General features: G+C 40.7%; 4 pseudogenes; all 4 read right to left on the bottom strand.

Annotated features, from left to right (window-relative positions):
* Positions 1–520: 520 nt before the first annotated feature.
* Positions 521–1,497, bottom strand: LOC130136556 (receptor-like protein 14; annotated as a pseudogene).
* A 6,025-nt stretch (positions 1,498–7,522) lies between these two features.
* Positions 7,523–8,480, bottom strand: LOC130134657 (receptor-like protein 9b; annotated as a pseudogene).
* Positions 8,481–13,533: 5,053 nt separating this feature from the next.
* On the bottom strand, positions 13,534–20,360 carry LOC115663058 (cuscuta receptor 1-like; annotated as a pseudogene).
* A 1,237-nt stretch (positions 20,361–21,597) lies between these two features.
* On the bottom strand, positions 21,598–23,858 carry LOC115665757 (receptor-like protein 15; annotated as a pseudogene).
* Between the last annotated feature and the right edge of the window lie 227 nt (positions 23,859–24,085).

Raw genomic sequence — 24,085 nt, 5'->3', positions numbered from 1 at the left:
CATCGATACATGGAAAGATCTCCAAGTAAAACCAGTTTCATTATGAGTGGAATGAAGTTGGATCGCACGCAAACTAGCTTTCCTAGATGCTCATTTCTTCTTAGTGGAGATGCCGCATTGATGTAATTGGACGGCAATGCTTTACGTATGTTTGTCAATGTTTGGGAGCCTGAAGAGAGGTCCTCGCGACGATCCTCGCGAGATAGCGGCAACACTATATTTTTAATTTGGTTTGCTCTCCAGTTCTCATTTGCCGCGCGGACTGGATGTGCAGTGTAAGATTCGGTGCAGAAGAGAGATTGTATCGAAAAGATGAACGAGGGACTGTAATTTTTTGACATAGTCACGATTTTAATCGTATTATATTTTTCCCCAACTTTGCTCCTCCGGCTCACCATTCATAATTTACCTACCACCAAAACCCACCTATTCAAAAAAAAAAAAAAAAACACAACCCCAACCCAAAGCATATTAGGTAGGCCCACCGTCCCCAATTGCCGTGTCTCGAGCTCGCGTCCGTCACCACCCAAATTGCGGTTGTTGAACTTCGACGTGGAATATAGTGGCCATGATGAGCTCGCCGGGTCGCACAACTTTCGAGCTCGAAGGCCCACAGGAAAACTAAGTGTATTCATCACGTATCACGTATCACCAAACAAAGGCAAACTAAGTGTATTCATGGAAAATGATTTTCCTTTATTATTAAGTTTTCCGCGAAACAAATGCACCCGTAAAGTCCCACTCAAATTGTTGCCTCGGAGGAATATATGCATGAGAGACGGAATCGTACCGAGAATGGGCAGAATAGAATTATCCAGAGAGTTCGAACTCAAGTAAAGCACCTCTAGTTTCCTCAGCCTTGTATATAGCAGGTTTGATTCTGCAAACAAACAACGAAAAGCAGTTCCGCAGAAATCTATTCAAGTACGTGCGCGAACAGGTATTGTTATTCCGGTGAAATATATCATAGACTTGTGGATAAATGATGACGTGGACATAATCATCTATAACGCAGGAAACGAGGAAGAAGAACGCGAACGTGGTTAACTTATGAGCTTATTAAATAATGAGATCTCTTGTTTTATAGATGAAAGGTGAATTTGTACCTTCTGGTGCAATCCACCCTCCTAAATTGTTGAAGGACAAGTCAAGGCTCTTGAGTTCTTCAAAGGAAGAAGCAGAGAAGCGTTTAGGTACCAAGTTTTGATGCCATATCGGTAAAACCTCGCATCGTTAAGCATCAGCTGAGTGACTCATCCTGTGGTGGGGTTGCACTCAACACCTCCCCAGCTGCAACAGTTGGAAATTGATCCCCCGGTGTCCGCCTCGTAGTATGGCAGGTCGAGTGTCTCATTGAGCTCTAAGAGGGCAATCCTTTCTTGTTCCCAACACCCACGAGAACCCCATAAGCATGCGATACCCCAAAGCACCACAAGTACCCACAGCATTTCCTTTTTCATGACTGCAGATTCAAGTGACCAAAATTTATAAAACTCTTAGGAGTTCTAACTTATTTTTTTCTTTCTGCAAGTTAGAGCCATTTTATAGGAGTTTAGCAATGCCTATGCCTGAGTGTAGAAGTTGTTGTCATGGCGAAGTATTGATCGTCCTCGGCGAAGTATTGATCGTCCTCGACGATGAATGTTGAAGTGCAACATGGAAACACCAACGGATCCTGCGATTAAATTAATATGAAATCACCAGAGAAATAAACAAGGAATAATAAAAATTGCCAAAAAATTTACGTGGTTCAATCTGAGTGTTGGAACTTATAGCTTTGAGAAGAGCCAGCAGCAAAAAATTTATTATCAAATTAGAGAATTACAGAGTTTCAATTAAGAAGTCCCTGTACAGTAAATTGGAGTCCGTGACTTCTTTAACAGCAAAAGGATTAGGTTAATATCCTTTAATCGACTCGGGTTTCGTACACGGCTTAAAATCGAAACATTAATTTAATAATGAATATAGTTGAGAGACAAGGTTAATAGTTAAAATTGATTTGAATATCGATCAGAAAATGCCCTCTCCAATCCAATCAGTTCGGGGCAGGGAGTGTACCTTACGCAATGGCCAGAATTCGTTTGCGGGGAATTTTCCAAAAGTCTCTATTGGCAAAACTTTTTCCACACGTTTTTAAGTCTAGTCTAGTCTAGTCTAGTCAACTGTTATCATTTATGTGACTAATTCAATCTCTGCCCAATGAACAGCACAGGCCGTGCGATTTACTTGGTTCCCAGCTGGAGCCCATGATCGTATTGAGCAATCAGACTGCAAATAAATGATGGTGACATGAAAATTAGTAAATATTAAAGGATAATTCACAATGAACTGGTTGTTTATTCGAGAAACTAACATATAGGATGTAGATTATGACGACGGGTTCACTGAAGTGCTTTTCTTATTGTTCAGCTCCACTAACTTAGAATGCTCAAGATATTGACAATTACTAATCTGCAGTTTTTACACATTTCACACGAGAAAGAGCATAATAGATCACCTTTCGATTTCTCAAAATGCAGTTATTTAACTTAATGAGTGTCCGGTTAACATTATTCGAATTGCTTCTAATGCAAGGGTGACGGTTGATTATCCCTACAAGTCCGTATGTATAAGTGAAACTTCATCAGAAAACATCTGGAAATTGGATGGTTCTAAACATGGAAGATCTGTTAATTACTTTGCACTAGAGCATTAAGCAAAAAGTGGTCTTGACTAGAGGCATTTCAGAAGTAGACATGTTGTAAAATTAACATGAAAATTGACAAGATCTCGCTATTAAATCAACGCAAAAACATTGGAGAAATAAACATGAAACAATAAGGATATCAAAGATTCACGTCAATCGATTCAAATATCGGTACCTACACTATGGAGAGAGCTAGTGATAAATAATTCACTATAATCGGAAAATCAGAGTTACGATCATTCGTACGCTCGAGTGTTTTCTACACCTAAATTAAGATGTAAAACTCATAGCACAAACCGCCGCTTGATTAAGCCCAAAGCAAAACCCTTGGCACAACTAATCCAAGAACGTCCGTACGTTCTTTCTTTTGTTCTTTGTGCGGTGGCTCAATTTCTAAAGCTATTTGGCTTCTCCAAGGAAAGGAAACCCAAAAGGCAAAATTAACCTTGCTTTTAATTTATTTTCTTTTGTCTATCCACTTCCTGACCCCACACGCTTTGTTTTGCACAACCAAAACGGATGTCCCAAGTAGGCAATATAGTCCACAGAAAATTTGACCGTGAGAGTCCATCACTATTCGCTACTTGGGGGCCTTGGCGTTCTGTCCTGCAATTAGGCAAGCTCCACCAATGCATTATTTATTTTAATATGTCGGTAGTTACACGCCTCAATCCCCCAATTTGAACTTATGCTACAGTCATGAAAAGACCCATAGCATAAGTTTGAGATAGAGTCATAAGTATAGCTATATCTCCCTAGAGGTTGAACTTAGGTTCCCATTTCGGCTGTTTATCTGCACAACTCGAGGTCGGAGCCACAAATTGCTTCGACGAGGACAAAATGATTGAACAATTGAACTGAAAGCACAGCGAAATTGATTAATAAAGTTTGAATAATAAGTTATGGTATGGGGAAAACGCTGACGGATAGTCATATGCATACTGCAAAGTTTGAAGAAAGCACAAAATACTCAGAGAACTGAAAAGGGCTCCGCAGTTGATTGGTATCGCTTCTGATTTTCAACCTTATCTGTTTAACCTTGATCTTTTCTCTTCGTTTTTTTTTTCGCTAATAAATAACCCAGTTCGACGTCAATCGATTTTGCATAGCTTAGGCTACTGAAATCATGACAGTTTGTGATGTATTTATATTTTAATGGGGTTAATTTGAGTCTGTTGACACCTAAATTTTGCCTATTCATTTAGGGTTTTATCGCATAAAAATTAGGGTTTAATTTTTTAACCCCTAAACCAAAAATATTTTCTTTAAATTGTATATATGGCATGTAGACATTAGGCGCATTTGCATTAATAGATTTAGTGAAACATATTTTCTCTTTATTTTACTTCTTTTTTACTTTTATTTATTTAAAATAATTTAAAAAAATTAAAAAATTGAAAAAAAAAAAAAAAAAAAGAGAGAGAGAAGACAAAGGGGAGCTCTTCCCCGTGACTCTCCCTCTTACACTTGCGAAAAAGAAGAAAAAGGGGGAAGAGGACGAAAAAGAGGGGTTCTGCACAAACCAAAAAAGGAACGAGAATAGAGAAAAAAAAAAAAAGAAGCCAGAGGAGAACGAAGGGAGGAGGAAGGAAAAGATAAAAAGGAAGAGACAAGAGGGAGAGCTCTTCCAGGGACTGAGGGGCGCGCCTTTCTTACTATCTCTCTGCTCTCCGTCGACATTCACACGAAAAAGGAAAACCTGCAATCTGTACGCGCAGAGGAGAGCTTAAAGAGAGCGAGAGAACACAGAGGCATGGAGGGGGAGAGTTCCGAGGGAGAGAGGGGAAGGCACAGGGCTTGAAGAAAGAGGCGAGAAGAAAGAGTTCCAGAGGGAGAGGGAGAGTTCCAGAGGGAGAAGAGGAGAAACAGGGAGCTCGGAAAAAAAGAGGAGGCGGTGGAGTTTTTGAAAGTGAGAGGAGAGAACAGACAGCAAAAAAGAAGAAGAGAGTTTTGGAAAGAGTTTTGGGGGAGAAGTAGGAAGAGACCAAGAGAGTTCGGGGGAAAACTTGAGAGCGGAGGGTCCCCATCCGCCTGAAGGAGACCCTGAGGTGCCGCCAACGAGCCTCCGACCGCCGCTTTGCTACCGACCAGCTGCGAGCAGGTGAGACCCTCGCACTTCCCCTGTTTCTCCCCTGCCTCTCGGGTGCCGGGCGCACCGAGTCCATTTGGTGATCGCCCGGCCCCGTCGACGGAGGCTAACACTTGTTTGACACTGCATGAGCCCAACTTGAGCGTTGTATGTCGAGAAATGGCCATCAATCTTGTTAAAGTCGTCTCTGTAGCTCCCTTTTCTAAGCGCCTAGCACCTGTTTGTTAAAATGCCTCAGTGAAGCCCCTCAAACTTGAAATGCCAGATCCGCGTGTATGATTGTGTAGCATTCTATTGCAAACCGTGACCACTGTGATTGTCTAAAGCTTCACCCATCACGTTTGAGCCAAGGAACACCTTGAATCTCGGCCTAAAGCCTTCGCTTGAACTCGTATACCACCCGTTCGATAAAATGTCAAAGTGTGGTCCGAAACTGAGAAAACATGAAATCAGTCCGTAGGACCTTCGATTTGCGTTCTGTTTGTCTTAAGACTAATGTTGGGTGACTGCCTTTGCGACTTCGTGTGTTTTTGTGGCACGAAAATCGTTTCCCCGACGTCGGCCATGGCGATGGACGAGCACATGAGTTGGAGTTGCTGTTCGTTCCCGGCGACGCCTTAGTTTGGAGCCCCACCGTGTTAGTTTTATACGTTTTACTTTGTGCGTGTATGCTTGTGTGTTCAGACTTAGCGTCCATTGTTGGGGTCGAATGTTGGATTGTCGGAAAGTGCGGAGATATGCTCGTTTTCAGCCACCGGTGTTGTTGCCGGAGTGTCGGCCGGCGATGACGGCGCAAGGCCGGCGCCGGTCGTCGACGCTGGCGGCCCGAGCCGACGGCCGGCGGTGGGCATCCCCTGGCGTAGTCACGGTGGAAGTTTGCGTGCGGGGGAAGCTCTCGGAAGAAGTCCCAGCAAAGGAGGGGACATTATGGAAGAAGTTCACGTGCATGGGCAAAAAGACATGCAGGGATGAAGGAGAGTAATAAAAAATAGAAAAAAGAAAAACAAACAAAAGAAAAAGAAAAAGAAAAAAAGAAAACCAAAAGAAAAGAATAAAAAATAGAAAAGGAGTGGGGAATGGGGATCCCGGGTCAGGTGTTGGGCGGATCGGGTCAAGGGACCCGGTCCGGAATTATTACATTATTAAAAATATTAAAATATCCCGAAATTAAAAAATATTAAAAAATTTAAAAAAAGTTAATTAAAATTCCAAAAAAAATTCGAAAATGTTTTAAAACCCAAAAAAAATATTAAAAGTCTGAAAAACATTAAAAAAAAAACATCAAAAAATTTAAAAAATTCAGAAAATTAAAAAATTAAAAAATTCAGAAAAATTCGGAAAAATTCCAAAAAAATTAGAAAATTAGGAAATGTTCAGAAATCTCTTTTGGGCTTGATTTCACCAGATATTAGTTTTAATTTCATTCTGGGCTTAGTTTAAAATTCGTAAAAATTGAGAAAATCCTTTAAAAAATTCTCAAAAATCGGACAAGCTATTAGGGCTTTACCTTGGGGCTTTTGATTGCATTTTCCTTTCTAGAGACGATGATAAGTCGCTAGTTGTTTATTTTTGGTTGTGCACTTTAAACACATTGGTTGTTATTTTCCATTTTTAGCATGGTTAGGACGAGCTTTAGGCTTTTCGATAGGTTGCCCGGTACGTTAATTTGCAAGTAATCAAGTTTAGGTACCGAAAGGGCACTAGTAGATCGCTAGTGTAATCAAGTCCCCGTACCCATTGAATCTCTGGTTCGTAGAAGTGAAGCATTTCTCCCGTGTTTCACTTGGGTGTCTAATCGACCCACCAAAAACTGATTAGTGGCGACTCCTAGGTGAAATTGATTTCCATGTTAATAACTTAAACTTAAGTCGCGAATTGGTATGGACTTGGGAGAGCTCGAGCTAGGTTTAACTTAGTAATCCATTAGCCAAACCACCTTAGGCGGCGGGGCCGGTTCGAGGAGGTCGCGACAGAGTCAATTTGCCTTCTTAAGTTGATGGGACCCCAAGAGAATGACCACCGAGTTTTTGCATACCTGGTACGATTTATTGGTCGATACATGAAAGAACACTTAAGTAAAAACAGTTCCTTTATTAGTGGAATGAAGTTGGATTGCACATAAATTAACTTTCCTAGATGCTCATTTCTTCTTAGTGGAGATACCACACTGATCTAATTGGACGACAATGCTTTATGTAAGTTGGTCAATGTTTGGGAGCCTGAAGAGAGGTCCTTGTGACGATCCTCGCAAGATAGCGGCAGCTTCGTGACGCAAATCGTAAGAAATATTTAAGTTGCCATGACAACGGATGACACTTTTAATTTGGTTTGCTCTCCGGTTCTCATTAGCCTCGCAGACCGGATGTGCAGTGGAAGATTCGGTGCGAAAGAGAGATTGTGTCGAGAAGGTGAACGAGGGACTGTAATTTTTTGACCTGGTAGATCCACACCGAGGCCAATGTGGATCATATTTACAGATCTGTCTTTTTGTCCCTAACTTTGCTCTTCCTGACTCACCACCATTCAAAATTACGTACCACCAAAACCCACCTCTTCCTAACTCACCACCAAGTAATTAACTAGCTTGGCAGTAAATTGTGAAAGCAAACACTCGGGTGCCTTGGGATAGGAAACTTTTGAATCAGCAACATTTCTATATGGAAAGAGAAGTGGGTTGCAATATGTGACTTCTATATTCTTAGTATGACACACATGTAAAGGTTTTAAAGTTCATGCAGTTAGTTAGTTTAATATATGAATAAAAATGAGGCCCTCGCATGAAAACTCAAAATAGTACCTCCAGCAGTAACCGTTGCATCTACTGCATTATAACTTATGTCCAGCTCCATCAAATTACTAAAACCACCTAATTTTCGCACAAATGGTGTTAACTCAAGTCAAGGAGGGCGATTTTGTACCTAATTATGAGCAGAGAATAAGTTGGACAAATTACCATTCATATGTAAAGTCCCATTCAAATTGTTGAATCGGAGGTATAGACACCTGAGAGACAGAATTCTACCGAGAATGGGCAGAATAGAATTATCCAGATAGTTAAAACTCAAGTCAAGCACCTCTAGTTTGCTTGGCCTTGAAGATAGCAGGCTAGGTTCTGCAAACAAACAACGAAAAGCACTAAATTCTGCAGAAACTTATTCAAGTAGGTGCGCGAGTAGGTATTGTCATGTCGGTGAAATGTATCGTAGACTTGTGGATCAATGATGGCGTGACCATAACCATCTATAATTCAAGAAATGAACAAAGAACGCGGATGTGATTAACTTTTGAGTTTTTTAGAAAATGAGATCTCTTGTTTTATAGGAAATGGATGAATGGTGAATTTATACCTTCTTGTGCAATCCACCCTCCTAAATTGTTGCCGGTCAAGTCAAGGCTCTCGAGTCCTTCAAAGGGAAGAAGTAGAGAAGCGTTTAGGTACCAAGTTTGGAAGACAAATTGGTAAAGCCCTCTCATTGGCAAGCATTAGCTGAGTGACTCGTCCCGTGGTGGGGTTGCACTTAACCCTTTCCCAACTGCAACAGTTGGAATTCGATCCCCCCCGGTGTCCACCCAATAGTCTGACAGGTCGAATGTGGCATTGAGCGCTAAGAGCACAATCCTTTCTTGTTCCCAACACCCACGAGAGCCCCATAAACATGCGATACCTCAAACCACCACAGGTATTCACAGTGCTTTCTTTTTCATGATTGCAGATTCAAGTGACCAAAATTTATAAAACTCTTAGGCTGCGTTTGGTTGACCGGATAAAAGTCAGGGATATGATATGTTTTATCCTATCCTGTGTTTGGTGATGGTCCATGATAGGATAAGGTCGGATATAGATTGGATAAAAAAATCCGGGGGGGTGGGATAGACCCGGATAGGATTTCTAATGCCTATTTTTCCAGAAACCCTATGCTCCACTCGCCGTTATCTTCATCCCCACACCTTGTGCACTTTCACCAAAAAAATTTTTTGGCTTTTTTTCCTTCACCGACTCCTCCGGACCCGTGAATAGCAAAAAAAAAATTATCCTATCCGACTTTAAATCCGTAGTCCACCAAACAGTGGACAAGATATGAAGAAATCCCAAGATTTCTTATCATATCCTATCCGGTCCTAACCTGTTTAGAAATTGGGTCGACCAAACGCAACCTTAAGAGTTCTAACTTAATTTTTTTTTCTTTTTGCAAGTTTGAGCGATTTTATAGGATTTCAGCGATGCTTATGCCTGAGCGTAGAAGTTGTTGTCATGGCCAAAGCCTTGGTCGTTCTTAGCAATGAATGTAGCTCAGCTCCTTACGGGGACAAGGTTAACTAATGTGCGGGGCAGGGAGCGTACCTTACGCAATGGCCAGATTTTTCGTTGGCTGGCGGCGGGGAATTTTCCCAAAGTCTCTATTGGTGTAACTTTTTCCACGCGTTTAAGTTCTAGCCTAGTCTTAGTCAACTGCTATCATTTATGTGACTAATTCGATCTCTGCCCAATGAACAGCACATAAATGATGGTGACGTGAAAATTAGTGAACTTTAAAGGATTATTCGCAATGAACTGGTGGTTTATTCGAGAAACTAACATAGGATGCAGATTTGATGACGGGTTCACTAAAGTGCTCTTCTTATTGTTCAGCTTGGCTAAGTTAGGCTTTGCTTGTTAAAATAATTAATTAACGAAAAATATTTTTATCATCTCAAAATTTTTTTGGGTGATGAAAATAATTTTCGTTTGTCCATTTTTGTAGATATTTTCAAAATTATTTATTTTCCGCGAAACAAACGGAGATTTAGAATACTTATATTTTCAAGATACTGAAAATTATTAATTTGCAGCTTTTGCACATTTCGTACGAGAGAAAAGGCATAACGAATTGTCTTTCGGTTTCTCAAAATGCAGTTATTTAACTTAAGGGTTAATACCACGAAAAACCCTAAACTGGTACACCTGTGACAGATTTACCCCGAACCATTTTTTTTGCAAAAAATAGTTCGGGGTAAATCAATCACAGAAATATCAGCTTTAGAGTTTTTCGTGGTATTAAAATAGTTCGGGGTAAATCGTCATATGTGTACCGGTTTAGGGTTTTTCGTGGTATTAACCCTTAACTTAACGAGTGTCCAGTTAACATTATTCAAATTTGCTTCTAATGCAAGGGCGACAGTGAATTATCCCTACAAGTCCGCATGTATAAGTGAAACTTCACCAGAATACGTTCGGAAATTGATTGGTTCTAAACATGGGAGAGCTGCTCATTTACTTTGCAATGGAGCATTAAGTAGAAAGTGATCTTGACTAGTGGCATTTAACAAGCAGACATGTTGTAAAATTAACATGAAAATTGACAAGATCTTGCTATTAAATCAACGGAAAAACATTGAAGAAATAAACGAGGAACAGTAGGCATACCGAAGATTTACATGATTCAGTCCGAATGTCGGTACTGACTTTGTGAGGAGAGCCAGCAACAAATAATTCATTATAATCGGATACGAGCTAAATTAAGACCAAACCCAAAACCGTACAACTTAATTGGATGTAAAACTCATAACACAAATCACTGCATGTTTAAGCCAAAAGCAAAACCCTCCGCGCAACTAATTCAAGAACGTTCGTACGTTCTTTCTTTTGTTCTTTGTGCGGTGACTCTCAATTTCTAAAGCTATTTGGCTTCTCCATGAAAAGAAACCCAAAAAGCAAAACCTTGCTTTTAATTTATTGGTTTAAAACCACGAAAAATTTTAAATTGATATATTTGCGATAAATTTATCCCAAACTAATTACCCCAAACTAGTATATCGGTGACAAATTTACCTTTCGTTGATTTCCGTCAAATTTTACCGTTAAATTTACTGATGTGGATGACACATGGTGACGTGATTGACACATGGTGACGTGATATGGTGATGTGGCAAGTCCACGTAGAAATCTATAGAGTTAATACCACGAAAAATCCTAAATTGGTCCGCTAACGGGAGTAAATTTGGCATAAAATTAGCAGTTTGGGATTTTTGGTGGTCAAAAAATTAGTTTGGGGTAAATTTATCATAAGTGTATCAACTTGGGATTTTTGGTGATCAAAAAATTAGGTTGAGATAAATTTATTATAGATGTACCAGTTTAAGGTTTTTCGTGATATTAAACCTAATTTATTTAGCCTCCCAAAAAAAAAAACCTAATTTATTTTCTTTTCTCTAACCACTTCCTGACATCTTTTCTCTAACCAATTCCTGACCCCTCGCGCTTTCTTTTGTACAACCGAAAAGGATGTCCCAAGTAGGCAATTAAAGTCCACAGAAAATTTGACCTTGAGAGCTCATCGCTATTTGCTACCGAGGCCTTGGCGGTTTGTCCTGCAACTAGGCAAGCTTCATCAAATGGGTTGACTATTTTAATGTGCCGTTAGCTGCACGCTCTAATTCTCCAAGTTGAATTTATGCTACGGTCATGAAAAGACTCATAGTATAAGCTTGGAATAGAGCAGCCATAAGATGTACAATTATATCTCCCTAAAGATTGAACCTATGTTCCCATTTCGACCGTTTATTTGCACAACTCGAGGTCGGAACCCACAAATTGCCCCAGTGAGGACAAAATGATTGAACAATTGAACTGAAAGTACCGCGAGTTTGATTAATAGAGTTTGAATAATAAGTTATAGGGAAAACGCTGACAAATTATCCAATGCATATTGCTAAGTTTGAAGAAAGCACAAAATACTTGAAGAACCGAAAAGGGCTCATTAGTTGATTGGTATTGCTTCTGGCCTTTAATCTTATCTGTTTAACCTTGATCTTTTCTCTTGGTTTTTTTCTTTCGCTAATAAAGAACCTGCAACTAGTCTAGCTGGGCGGAATTCGACCTCGATTGATTTTGCGTAACTTAGGCTCTACTGAAATCATGACGGTTGTGATGTATTTATATGTTAATGGGATTAATTTGAGTCAATTTGCCCTCTTCAAGTTGATGGGACCCCAATTTTTCCTTAACTAAGTCTCCGGATACTCGACATTAATTTAAGAAGATGGGGGCAAGAGAATGAATACTAGGGGTGTAAATGGTTCGGTTCAGTTCGGTTTTTCAAGAAAACCGAACCGAACCAAACCATTAAGGGTGCCCCCTTGAACCGAACCGAATTGGAACCGAACCGAAAAATCGATTTGGTTCGGATCAGTTTTCGGTTTCAAGTTCATTAAGTAGAGAGAGAGAGAGGAGAGAGAAGGGGAGAGAGAGGGCAAAATAGCCCTAAACAGAAGTGTTTATTTTAGTTCGGTTCGATCCAAACCGAACCGAAATAAACCGAACCGAAAAGAAAAATTGGTTTATTTTGATGATCCGAACCGAAACCGAAACCGAACCGAAATGCACGAAATTTTCGGTTCGTATCTCGGTTCGGTTTTTCAGTTCAGTTCTGACACCCGTAATGAATACTGAGTCTTTGCATAGCCGTACGATTTATTCGTCGATACATGGAAAGATCTCCAACTAAAAACAGTTTCTTTATGAGTGGAATGAAGTTGGATCGCACGCAGATGAACTTTCCTAGATGCTCATTTCTTTTCAGTGGAGATGCCATACTGATATAATTGGATGGCAATACTTTATGTAAGTTCGTCAATGTTTGGGAGCTTGAAAGAGATCCTCGCGACGATCCTCGCAAGATAGCGGTGGCATCGTGATGCAAATCGTAAGAAATATTCGAGTTCCGATGACAGCGGATTACACTTTCAATTTGGTTTACTCTCCAGTTCTCATTAGCCTCGCAGACTAGATGTGCAATGTAAGATTCGGTGCGGAAGAGAGATTGTGTTGAGAAGATGAACGGGGAGGGACTGTAATTTTTTGACATAGTTATGATTTTAACCGTATTTACAGATTTGTCATTTTTTCCCCAACTTTGCTCCTCCCCACTCACCATTCAAAAGTTAACTACCACCAAAACCCACCTATTCAAAAAAAAAAAAAACCCAATCCAAAGCCTACCACTTGGCCCTTCCCCTACCGGCACCGCCCACAGTTGCCGTGTCTCGAGCTCACGTCTGCCACTACCCAAATTGCGTTGTTGAACTTGACGCCGAATCTAGTGGCCATGGCGCGCTCGCCGGATTGTGCGATTTCGAGCTCGAAGGCCATGGGCATTGGTGCTGCATTTCGAGCTCTAGTGGCCATGGAGAGAGAGAGAAGTTGACATTGTTGTGGCGGAAGATAGAGCCGATGGGGATAAAATATGGCGTTTGGGGGAGGGGGGGGGGGGGGTGGAGGGGTTAGCTTATTGTGTGTTTTCGAAAGTGTGGAAGATATTCGATGTGAATATCAAATTTTGGGACGGTTTTTCCAAAGGTTCTCTATTTTTTTTCTTTTTTTTTTCAATAGAAAAAATGGCATGATACCTTACTTATACGCTATCTAATATAAGAATTCTCTTTTGCACACGTTAAACTTGTTTCTTCATCTGAGATAATCAATAAGGTTGATGGTATATCATTTGTAGCTTTCTCATAATTCATAAAGATAATTCACAGAATTTTTTTTTTACAAAACTCTTGCAAAGTGAAAAGTCATGTAAGACATCAAAAGGTTCTAATAATAATTAAAATTCGATACGGGAGGTTATTCCCATCAACCCACACGCCCGGTAGCGCGGCCTTGCCTGGCCTGCTCGGGCGCCCATCTAGTGGCCAGTAGCCATTTTCATACATTTGCACCAATCCGGGCCTTGATCTGGATTGGTTCTTGCTCAAACTCGGCCTAGACACCAAGAACAACAAAATTGATCCCTCTCAGACCATGCAGGACGTGCCTTAGTGCAGTTACTTCGTTTTTCAGGCTAAAGCTAAGCTTCTAGCAAAATGTTAGAACATCATTCCATGTAGATAGGAACAGCAAAAGTAGTCATGAAAATGCAAGTTCGACCGTGAATTTAACTATCTCATGAGACACTTCAGCATAGGTGAACCTTCACAACGGTAAGACGGAAATCGGTGTCTTAACCAAATTGCGGATCTGCCATGAACCTAGGATTCTTAAAGAACATTCTGTTGTTAGTGCTATATCGTCAAGCAAGAGAAGTTTTATGTCTCGAATGGTTTGCGAATGGACCGCGTGATATACGGAGACGGAAGTGTTTATTTGGAAAGGAAAGCAAATGTGTTACCGTAGAAACAACACTGAGGTGAGAAGAGACAGAGCTGTGTTTATCTAGTATTATTTGTCATCGTTAGCAGCATGATCACCTAACTCAAATAGAGATGAACAAGCAACTATGTTAAAAAACTTCATTTTCGAAAGAGGAAAAGATCACTCGATGCATTGTTTTCAACGAAATTAGGACAAGACCTAATTCAAATTACAAAGGTAAAAACTTACATTGACCTGGTAGATCCACACTGAGGCCAATGTTGATCAACGACAATAGCAGATGACAGCAAAAAAAAACCCAATCCTGCCATTTCCCGGAAATGCAGAATGAGAGAACCTAAATTGTTCGACAATTAGACAATTTTCGAAAACCGTCCTGCACAAAGTAGTAGCATGTGATGAACAAGCTTCGACACGTTGTGATAACCAGTTCCACATAGTGAAACCATCCCTGCCGCCATTGGGGGTTGATGAACAGAACAATCGGAATTACCAGTAAAACCGTGGTGTGTGACACTCCGAAGCTAATATACAATGTCTCTCTGTCTATGAAACCATCTTCTTTGGCTTTCGAGCATGATTTTGTCGCCGAGCAATTGATTTTAATGGGTGTCAAGCAGTTCTTACTAAACGGCAGTCCACACAGAAGATGGTTTCCGTAGTAACTGCTTTCATCGAATGCCCCAAACTGATTTTTGTTTGGTATGGCTCCTGACAAGTCGTTGTAAGACACGTTGAAGACTTCCAGGGAATTCAACTGGGTAAGCTCTTCAGGGATAAAACCAGTCAAGTTGTTGTAGGAAAGGTCAATGCTCTCTATCTTTGTGAGGCTCGACAATGACATCGGTATATGTCCTGTAAGCTTGTTATGCGACAAGTTCAGCACAAGCATGTCCTGTAAGATTGCAATCTCCAGTGGGATCTCGCCGCTAAACTGGTTGCAAGAAAAATCTAGCCCTACCATTTTAAGGAGTGCGTAGCCTTTATAAGAATAAAACCTTCTTTTTGTTGTGAACCCTGCAGTATGCGGAACACGAAATGCATATTCTTCCAGTAATATATCGTCCCCCAGATGGTTTTTAATTGTCCTCACATAAGCCCAAGGTGACCATCCTACACCACCAGATTCATCATGCGGTGTTGAAGTTACCTTATCGGCGTATCCTCTGAAGAAATTCATGAGTCCCAAGCAACTAGGCAATGGACCAAATAGATTGTTATCAGAAAGATCGATCATACTTAAGCCTTTCAATCTGCACAATTGCTCGGGAAATGTTCTGCCGAAGCTATTACCTCTCAGTGAAAGAATGCTCAATTGAGAGAGGTTACCTAGCCAATGGGGTATGCTTCCAGAGAACTCATTTTCACTCAGATCCAAGGTCACCAAATCGGAGCTGTTAGAGAGCACATGCACGATTGAACCATTCAATTTGTTCCTAGACAGTTGGATGTGACTCAACTCGGGTGCTATAAAACATGATGCTAATGAACCAGAGAGATTGTTGTCAGACAAATCCAAATACTCGAGCAAACCAAGATTAAAGAGTTCTTGAGGGATGAGGCCATCCAACTGATTTTTGGACAAGTTAGGGGCCACAAGCCGTGACGTGTTTGCAATCCATCTGGGAAGCTTGCCGCTGAAAAAGTTGTTGTTAATGTCCAATACCCACAATTTTTCGAGTGACGAAAGGAAAGAGAGATTTCCAGTGAACTTGTTGTGGTCTAACCGCAGATCTGTCAGACTTAGGCTCATGGTCGTGTCGGAAAATACAATTTCTCCATGCAAGTTGTTATATGCTACGTTGAGGTGTACCAATGATGAGTTACCATCTAGTAACTCGATAGGTAGTCCCCCTGAGAATTTGTTGCTAGACAGGTCTAAGAAATATAGGGATTTTATACCATCCAGTTCAGATGGAATATTCCCTTCCAATCCGTTGGCTGATAGATTAAGGTAGAACAGATTTGGGACATTTGCACAAAATTTGGTAGTGAGCTCTCCTCTCATGCCGTTGTTGGATATGTCCATCACCGAAAGATTAAAAAGGGTCATCGATGGAATCTCAAGGGTCGTAAATAAGTTATTTGCCATAAGAAGCACTTCCAACTTAGTGTTGTTTTCCAACAACCAAGCTGGAAAGGGACCAGGAATGTCATTGGAGGAGAGATCGATCATTCTCAGGTCATATTGATGATTGAGAAAGCCCAGAGAAGTCACTTTAAAACCTCTTGATAGACTATTTGACGTACTAAAAGCCTTCAATTGGAACCTCAGGGTCAGAGACGCAATTTTGGTATCAATTGTTAGGTTGGTGTCATCAAGCAACAGGACCTTAAGTCTTGAATGGTTTGCAAGTGGGCCGAGTGATGAGGGGATATCAAAATGGTTACCCGAAATGGAAAGAAATTTGAGTGAGTTAAGACTAGTGAGGGGAGATGACGCGACACTATCTGTCAATTCATTGTCTTTAAGATTCAAAATTCGAATAGATGTCATGTTTCGCCAGCATGTAGGAAGCCCGCCCGTAATTCCGTTACTGCTAAGGTCCAGCTCTTCTAATTTTATCAAATTGCACAAGCCTGTTATTGATATCCCAAGTCAATTCAACTACAATGAGATATATCGGAACATATAACAAGGACATACACGTACATCAAGGATCCATTTTATGTCTAGCTTTACACTGAGAGATCAGGACTTACTCTGATCTAATAGTTTGCCAGTTAGACCGCTGCTGGATGAGGACAACAATCTAAGAGATGTCAAAGGACCAAGGCTGGAAAGGATTCCCATGCTTGTGTTCAACGAAGAATAATCCAAGATGAGTCGTTCCAACTTACTGGAGTTATGGAATCTTCCCAGTAAACAAGAGATAACTGAAGATCAGATTTCCTCCACAAGCATAATCAAGAAATGGTACAGTAATATCACGAGTGAATGGAACTTTTTTAATAATAACTTACTTTGAATATGCATTCACTAACGGGTTTGACTAACCTTGAGCAGTAATCGTTCCTTCTACTGTAATTCCCCGGAGAGAAAGGATCCTGATCGATGACACTGCCCCTAATTCTCGCAAGACGGTCCCCGCGTCTTTCAAGTGGACACCATCTAGGTGGAGGTTCTCTAAGCGGCTCAAGTTTTTGATGCCTAGCAGTAAAATTCCAAGTAATTAACTCGCTTGGCAATAAAGTTGTCAAAGCACCCATGCGGATGCCTCGGGATAGGAATCTATTGAATCAGCAACATTTCTATATGGAAAGAGAAGGGGGTTGCAATATATGACTTCTATATTCTTAATATGAAGCACATGTAAAAGTATTAAAGAGCCTGCATGACTCGTATGCAAGTTAGTCTAATATATGAATAAAAACGAGGATCCTGAATGAAAACTGAAACAATACCTTCAGCAGTAGCCGCTGCATCAACTGCATTATAACTTATGTCCAGCTCCTTTAAATTACTGAAACCACCTAATTTATACACAAACATTGCTAACTCAAGTCAAGGATGGCGATTTTGTATGGAATTATGAATAGAGAATAAGCTGGAGAAATTACCATTCATATGTAGGGCGTGTTTATTTAAGGGAAAATGTTTTTGAGGAGTCCGTTTTTCAGACTTTCACCTATTTGGTTCGTTGAAAATGATAAGTCAACCTAAAAACACTTTCCGATCAAGGAAAAATTCATATATAAAATTAGGAAAGTGAATTCCCTAATTTAAGAAGGTGAAAACACTTTTCAGAATTACTCTTCTTGGATTTTTTAATTTTTTTTCTTTTTTTCTTGATTAATGAAATTATTCTTATAAAATAATTTTTTAAAAAATCAAATATTTAATTATTAAAAAAAACTAATTTTTTTATTATTTTTAATCTTTTCTTCTCTTTTCTTTTCTTCTCTCTTCTTTCTTTTTTTTTTTTTTTTTTCTTTTCCCCTTTCCTTCTTTTCCTTCCTCCTCCTTCCTCCACCGACCGCGTGATCAGCTATGGCCGACAACCCGGCGACCGGTCGAGACCCAGGCCGGTGAGCTCGAGGCTCGGCCGATCCAGGTGAGCCCAAGCTCGGTATAGGCCGGCGAGCTCGCGGCTCTACAGATCCAAGCGAGCCCGGGCTCGGACCGGCGAGCTCACGGCTCACCAGATCCAGGCGAGCTCGAGTTCCGCCGAGGCCGGCGAGCCTGGGCTCGGCTAATCGCGGCGAGGTCGCGACTCGCCCGACGCCGGCGAGCTCGAGCTCGCTTGTGGCCGTTGCCAGCCGGTCGCGGAGGAGGAAAGGGGAGAAAGAAAAGAAAAACAAAAAAGAAAAGGAAAAAAAATGAAAATTAATAAATAATTAAAATTCCAAATTTTTCAAAAAATTGAAGCACATGTAAAGGTATTAAAGAGCCTGCACGACTCGTAGGCTAGTTAGTCTAATATATGAACAAAAACGAGATCTTGCATGAAAATTGAAATAGCACCTTCAGCACTAGCCGCTGCATCAATTGCATTATAACTTATGCTCAGCTCCTTTAAATTACTAAAACCACCTAATTTATACACAAACATTGCTAACTCAAGTCAAGGATGGCGATTTTGTACGGAATTATGAACAGAGAATAAGCAGGAGAAATTACCATTCATATGTAGGGTGTGTTTGTTTGAAGGAAAGTGTTTTCCGGGAATCTGTTTTCTGGACTTTCACCCGTTTTGTTCGTTGGAAATGATAAGTCAACCCGAAATACTTTCCAGTCAAGGAAAATTCATGTACAAAATTAGAAAAGTGAATTTCCTAATTTAAGAAAGTGAAAACACTTTCCGGAATTATTCATCTTGAATTTTTTAATATTTTCTTTTTTTTTCTTGATTAATAAAATTATTCTTATAAAATATTTTTTTTAAATCGTATTTTTAATTATTTAAAAAAACTAATTTTTTTAATTATTTTTAATCTTTTCTTGTTTCTTCTTTCTTTTTTTCTTTTCCTTTTTCTTTCTTTTCCTTCCTCCTCCTTCCTCAGCCGGCCGCGTGCTCGGCGATGGCCGACAACTCGGCGACCGGCCAAGACCCAGGCCGGCGAGCTCGATGCTCTGCCGATCTAGGCTAGCCTGAGCTCGGCCGAGGCCGACGAGCTCGCGGCTCGCCAGATCCAGGCGAGCCTGGGCTTGAACCGGCGAGCTCACGGCTCACCAGATCGAGGAGAGTCCGAGCTCAGCCGAGGCCGGCGAGCTAGCGGCTTGACAAATCCAGGCGAGCCCGGGCTCGGCCGATCTCGGCGAGGTCGCGGCTCGCCCGACGCCGGCGAGCTCGAGCTCGCCTGTGGCCATCGCCGGCCGGTCGCGGAGGAGGAAGGAGGAGAAAGAAAAGGAAAGAAAAGAAAAAAGAAAAGGAAAAAAATAAAATTAATAAATAATTAAAAATTCCAATTTTTTCAAAAAATAAAATAAAAATAGAAATAAAAATAATTAAAAGTCGATTTTTTTTTGTTGAAATAAAGTCATGAAATTGAAATCATTTTCCAATAAAATCTAAACATCAAAAAACGCTGCATCATAACTTATGTCCAGCTCCTTTAAATTACTGAAACCACCTAATTTATACACAAACATTGCTAACTCAAGTCAAGGATGGTGATTTTGTACCGAATTATAAGCAGAGAATAAGCTTGAGAAATTACCAATCATATGTAAAGTCCCACTTAAATTGTTGCGTTGGAGGAATATCCACCCTGAGAGACGGAATTGTACTGAGAATGGGCAGAATAGAATTATCCAGAGAGTTATAACTCAAGTCAAGCACCTCTAGTTTCCTCAGCCTTGAAGATAGCAGGTTAGGTTCTGCAAACAAACAATGAAAAGCACTAAATTCTGCAGAAAACTATTCAAGTAGGTGCGCGAACAGGTATTGTCATTTCGGAGGAAATATATAGTAGACTTGTGGATCAATGATGACGTGGACATAACCATCTATAATGCAGGAAATGAGCAAGAATGCGGACGTGGTTAACTTAAGAGTTTATTAAATAATGAGATCTCTTCTTCTTTTTTTTATAGGAAATGGATGAATGGCGAATTTTATACCTTCTGGTGCAATCCACCCTCCCAAATAGTTGTCGGACAAGTCAAGGCTCTTGAGTTCTTCAAAGGGAAGAAGTAGAGAAGCGTTTAGGTACAGAGTTTTGAAGCCAAAACGGTAAGCCCCCAAACCATAAAGCATCAGCTGAGTGACTCGTCCTGTGGTGGGGTTGCACTTAACCCTTTCCCAGCTGCAACAGTTGGAAATCGATCCCCCGGTCTCCACCCAGTATGGCAAGTTGAGTGTCTCGTTGAGCGCTAAGAGGGCAATCCTTTCTTGTTCCCAACACCCACGAGAGCCCCATAAACATGCGATACCCCAAACCACCACAAGTACCCACAGCGCTTTCTTTTTCATGATTGCAGATTCGAGTGACCAAAATTTATAAAACTTTTGAGTTCTTAACTTATTTTATTCTTTTTGCAAGTTAGAGGGATTTTATAGGATTTCAGCGATGCCTATGCCTGAGCGTAGAAGTTGTGGTCATGGCCAAAGTCTTGGTCGCTCAGCTCCTTTCGGTGAGAGGGTGAATAATGTGCGGGGCAGGGAGCGTACCTTACGCAATGGCCAGATTTTTCGTTGGCTGGTGGCGGGGAATTTTCCGAAAGTCTCTGTTGGCATAACATTTTCCACGCGTTTAAGTTCTAGCCTAGTCTTAGTCAACTGCTATCATTTATGTGACTAATTCAATCTCTGCCCAATGAACAGCACATGAATGATGGTGAAATGAAAATTAGTGGGTGTTGAAGGATTTATTCACAATGAACTGGTGGTTTTATTTGCAAAATTATCATAGAAATTAAATTCGATATGTGGGAGGTTATTCCCTTCGACCCAGGCGCCTGATCGCTACTTGGCCTCGCCTGCTTGGGAGCCCTACTAGTGGCTAGTAGCCATTTTCATACATTTGCACCAATCTGGGCCTTGATTCGGGTTGGTTCTTGCTTGAAATTTGGCCTAGACACTGAGACAACAAATTTGATCTCTTTCAGACTGAACAGGACATGCCTCAATGCAATTACTATGTTTTTCAGGCTAAAGCTAAGTTCCTAGCAAAATGTTGGAACGTCATTCCATGCAGACAGGAACAGCAAAAATAGTCATGAAAATGCAAGTTTGACCGTGAATTTAACTATCTCATGAGACGCTTCAGCACAAGTAAAGCTTAACGACAGTGAAGACAGAATCGATGTCCTAACCGAACTGCAGATCTACATTCCGTTGTTATTGCTCTATTGTCGAGCAAGAGGAGTTTTATGTCACGAACAGTTTGCGAATGGACTAAGTGATATACGGAGATGGAAATGTTCATTCGGAAATGAATGCAAATGTGTTGCCGCAGAAACAACACCGGTGAGAAGAGATGAGCTGTGTTTCTCTAGTGTTGTTTGTCATCGTTACCAGTACGATCACCTAACCATATAGAGATGAACAAGCAAATGCTTCAAAACCTACCTTTTCAAAAAAGGGGAAAGATCACTCCATGTATTGAAGGTAATTAGAGCAAAACATAATTCAACTAGGAAGGTAAGAACTTACATTGACCTGGTAGATCCACACTAAGGCCAATGTCGACCAATGACAATAACAAATGACGGGAAAAAAAACCCAATCCTGCTAGTACCCGGATATGCAGAATGAGAGAACCTAAATTGTTCGGCGATTAGACAATTTTCGAAAACCGTCCTGCACAAAGTAGTAGCATGTGATGAGCAAGCTCCGACCTGTGGTGATAACCAGTTCCACAAAGTGAAACCATCCCTGCTGCCATTGGGGGTTGATGAACAGAGCAACCGGAACTACCGGTAAAACCATTGTGTATGACACTCCAAAGCTGAAATAAAATGTCTCCCTGTCTATGAAACCATCTTCTTTAGCTTTCGTGCATGATTTTGTTGCCGAGCAATTAACGTTAATGGTTGTCGAGCAGTTTTTACTTAACGGCAGTCCACACAGAAGATGGTTTCCGTAGTAACTGCTTTCATCGAATGCCCCAAACTGATTTTTGTTTGGTATGGTTCTTGACAAGTCGTAAGACACATTGAAGACTTCCAGGGAATTCAACTGAGTAAGCTCTTCAGGGATAGAACCAATCAAGTTGTTGTAGGAAAGGTCAATGCTCTCTATCTTTGTGAGGCTCGACAATGATATCGGTATACATCCTGTAAGCTTGTTATACGACAGGTTCAGGACAAGCATGTCCTGTAAATTTGCAATCTCCGGTGGGATCTCGCCGCTGAATTGGTTGCGAGAAAAATCTAGTCCTACCATTTCAAGGAGTGCATAGCCTTTATAAGAATCAAACCTTCTTTTTGTTGTGAATCCAGCAGTATGTGGAACTTGCATTGCTTTTCCATTAAATATTTCTATATTGTGCTCGGTATGGCTTGTACTCACATAAGACCTAGTTGACCATTCAAAATCTCCAGTTGCAAGATGCGTTGTTGATGTTACCTTATCGGTGTATCCTCCGGAGAAATTCATGGGTCCCAAGCAACTAGGCAATGGACCAAATAGATTGTTATCAGAAAGATCGATCATACTTAAGCCTTTCAATCTGCACAATTGCTCGGGAAATGTTCCACTAAAGCTATTACCTCTCAGTGAAAGAATGCTCAATTGAGAGAGGTTACCTAGCCAATAGGGTATGCTTCCGGAGAACTCATTTTCACTCAGATCCAAGGTCACCAAATCGGAGCTGTTAGAAAGCACATGCACGATTGAACCATTCAATTTGTTCCTATACAGTTTGATGTGACTCAACTCGGGTGCTATAAAATATGATGCTAATGAACCAGAGAGGTTGTTGTCAGACAAATCCACATACTCAAGCCAACCAAGATTAAAAGGTTCATGAGGGATGAGGCCATCCAACTGATTTTTGGACAAGTCAAGGACCACGAGCCATGACATGCTTGCAATCCATCTGGGAAGGTTGCCGAAGAAAAGGTTGTTGCTAATGTCCAATAGCCACAATTCTAAGAGTAATGAAAGAAAAGAGGGATTTCCAGTGAACTTCTTGTTGTCAAACAGCAGATCTGACATATTTCGGTTCATGGTGTAGTTGAAAAATACAATTTCCCCTTGGAAGTTGTTATGTGCTACGTTGAGGCTACCTAATGATGAGTTACTATTTAGTAACTGGACAGGTAGTCCCCCTGAGAAATTGTTGCCAGAGAGGTCTAAGAAATATAGGGATTTTATACTACCCAGTTCAGATGGAATATTCCCTTACAATCTGTTGGCTGACAGATTAAGGTGTCGCAGATTTGGGACATTTGCACAAAATTTGGTAGTGAGCTCTCCTCTCATGCTGTTGTTGGATATGTCCATCACCGAAAGATTAAAAAGGGTCATTGATGGAACCACAAGTGTCGTAAATAAGTTATTTGCCATAAGAAGCATTTCGAACTTAGTGTTGTTTTCCAACGACCAAGCTGGAAAGGGACCTGGAATGTCATTCGCAGAGAGATCCACGACTCTCAGGTCATATTGATGATTGAGAAAGCCAAGGGAAGTCACTTTGAATCCTTTTGATAGACTATTTGATGTACTAAAAACCTTCAACTGGAACCTCGGGATTGAATATGCAACTTTGGTATCAATTGTTAGTTTGCTGTCATCAAGTAACAGGACCTTAAGTCTTGAATGGTTTGCAAGTGGGCCGAGTGATGAGGGGATATCAAAATGGTTACCCGAAATGGAAAGAAATTCGAGAGAGGTAAGACTAGTGAGGGGAGATGAGGCAACACTATATGTGAATTCATTGTTTTCAAGATTCATTATCCGAATAGAGGTCATGTTTTGCCAGTATGTAGGAAGACCGCCAATAATTCCGTTAGTGCTAAGATCCAGCTCTTCTAGTTTTACCAAGTTGCACAAGCCTGTCATTGATTTCACAAGTCAATTCAACTACAATGAGATTTATCGGTACATGCAACGAGGACATTCAAGTACATCATGGATCCATTTCATATCTAGCTTTTACACTGAGAGATCAGGACTTACTCTGATATGATAGGTTGCCAATTAGACCAGTGCTAGATGAGGACAACAATCTAAGAGATGTCAAAGGACCAAGGCTGGAAAGGATTCCCATGCTTGTGTTCAATGAAGAA

The sequence above is a fragment of the Syzygium oleosum genome, unplaced genomic scaffold (assembly GCF_021117445.2).
Source record: "Syzygium oleosum isolate NSW1041296 unplaced genomic scaffold, Sole_v2.1 Sole_v2.46, whole genome shotgun sequence".
In the NCBI taxonomy this organism is placed as follows: Eukaryota; Viridiplantae; Streptophyta; class Magnoliopsida; order Myrtales; family Myrtaceae; genus Syzygium; species Syzygium oleosum.
The sequence above is the reverse complement of the archived record's forward strand: the minus strand, read 5'-3'. Positions and strand labels throughout refer to the sequence as shown.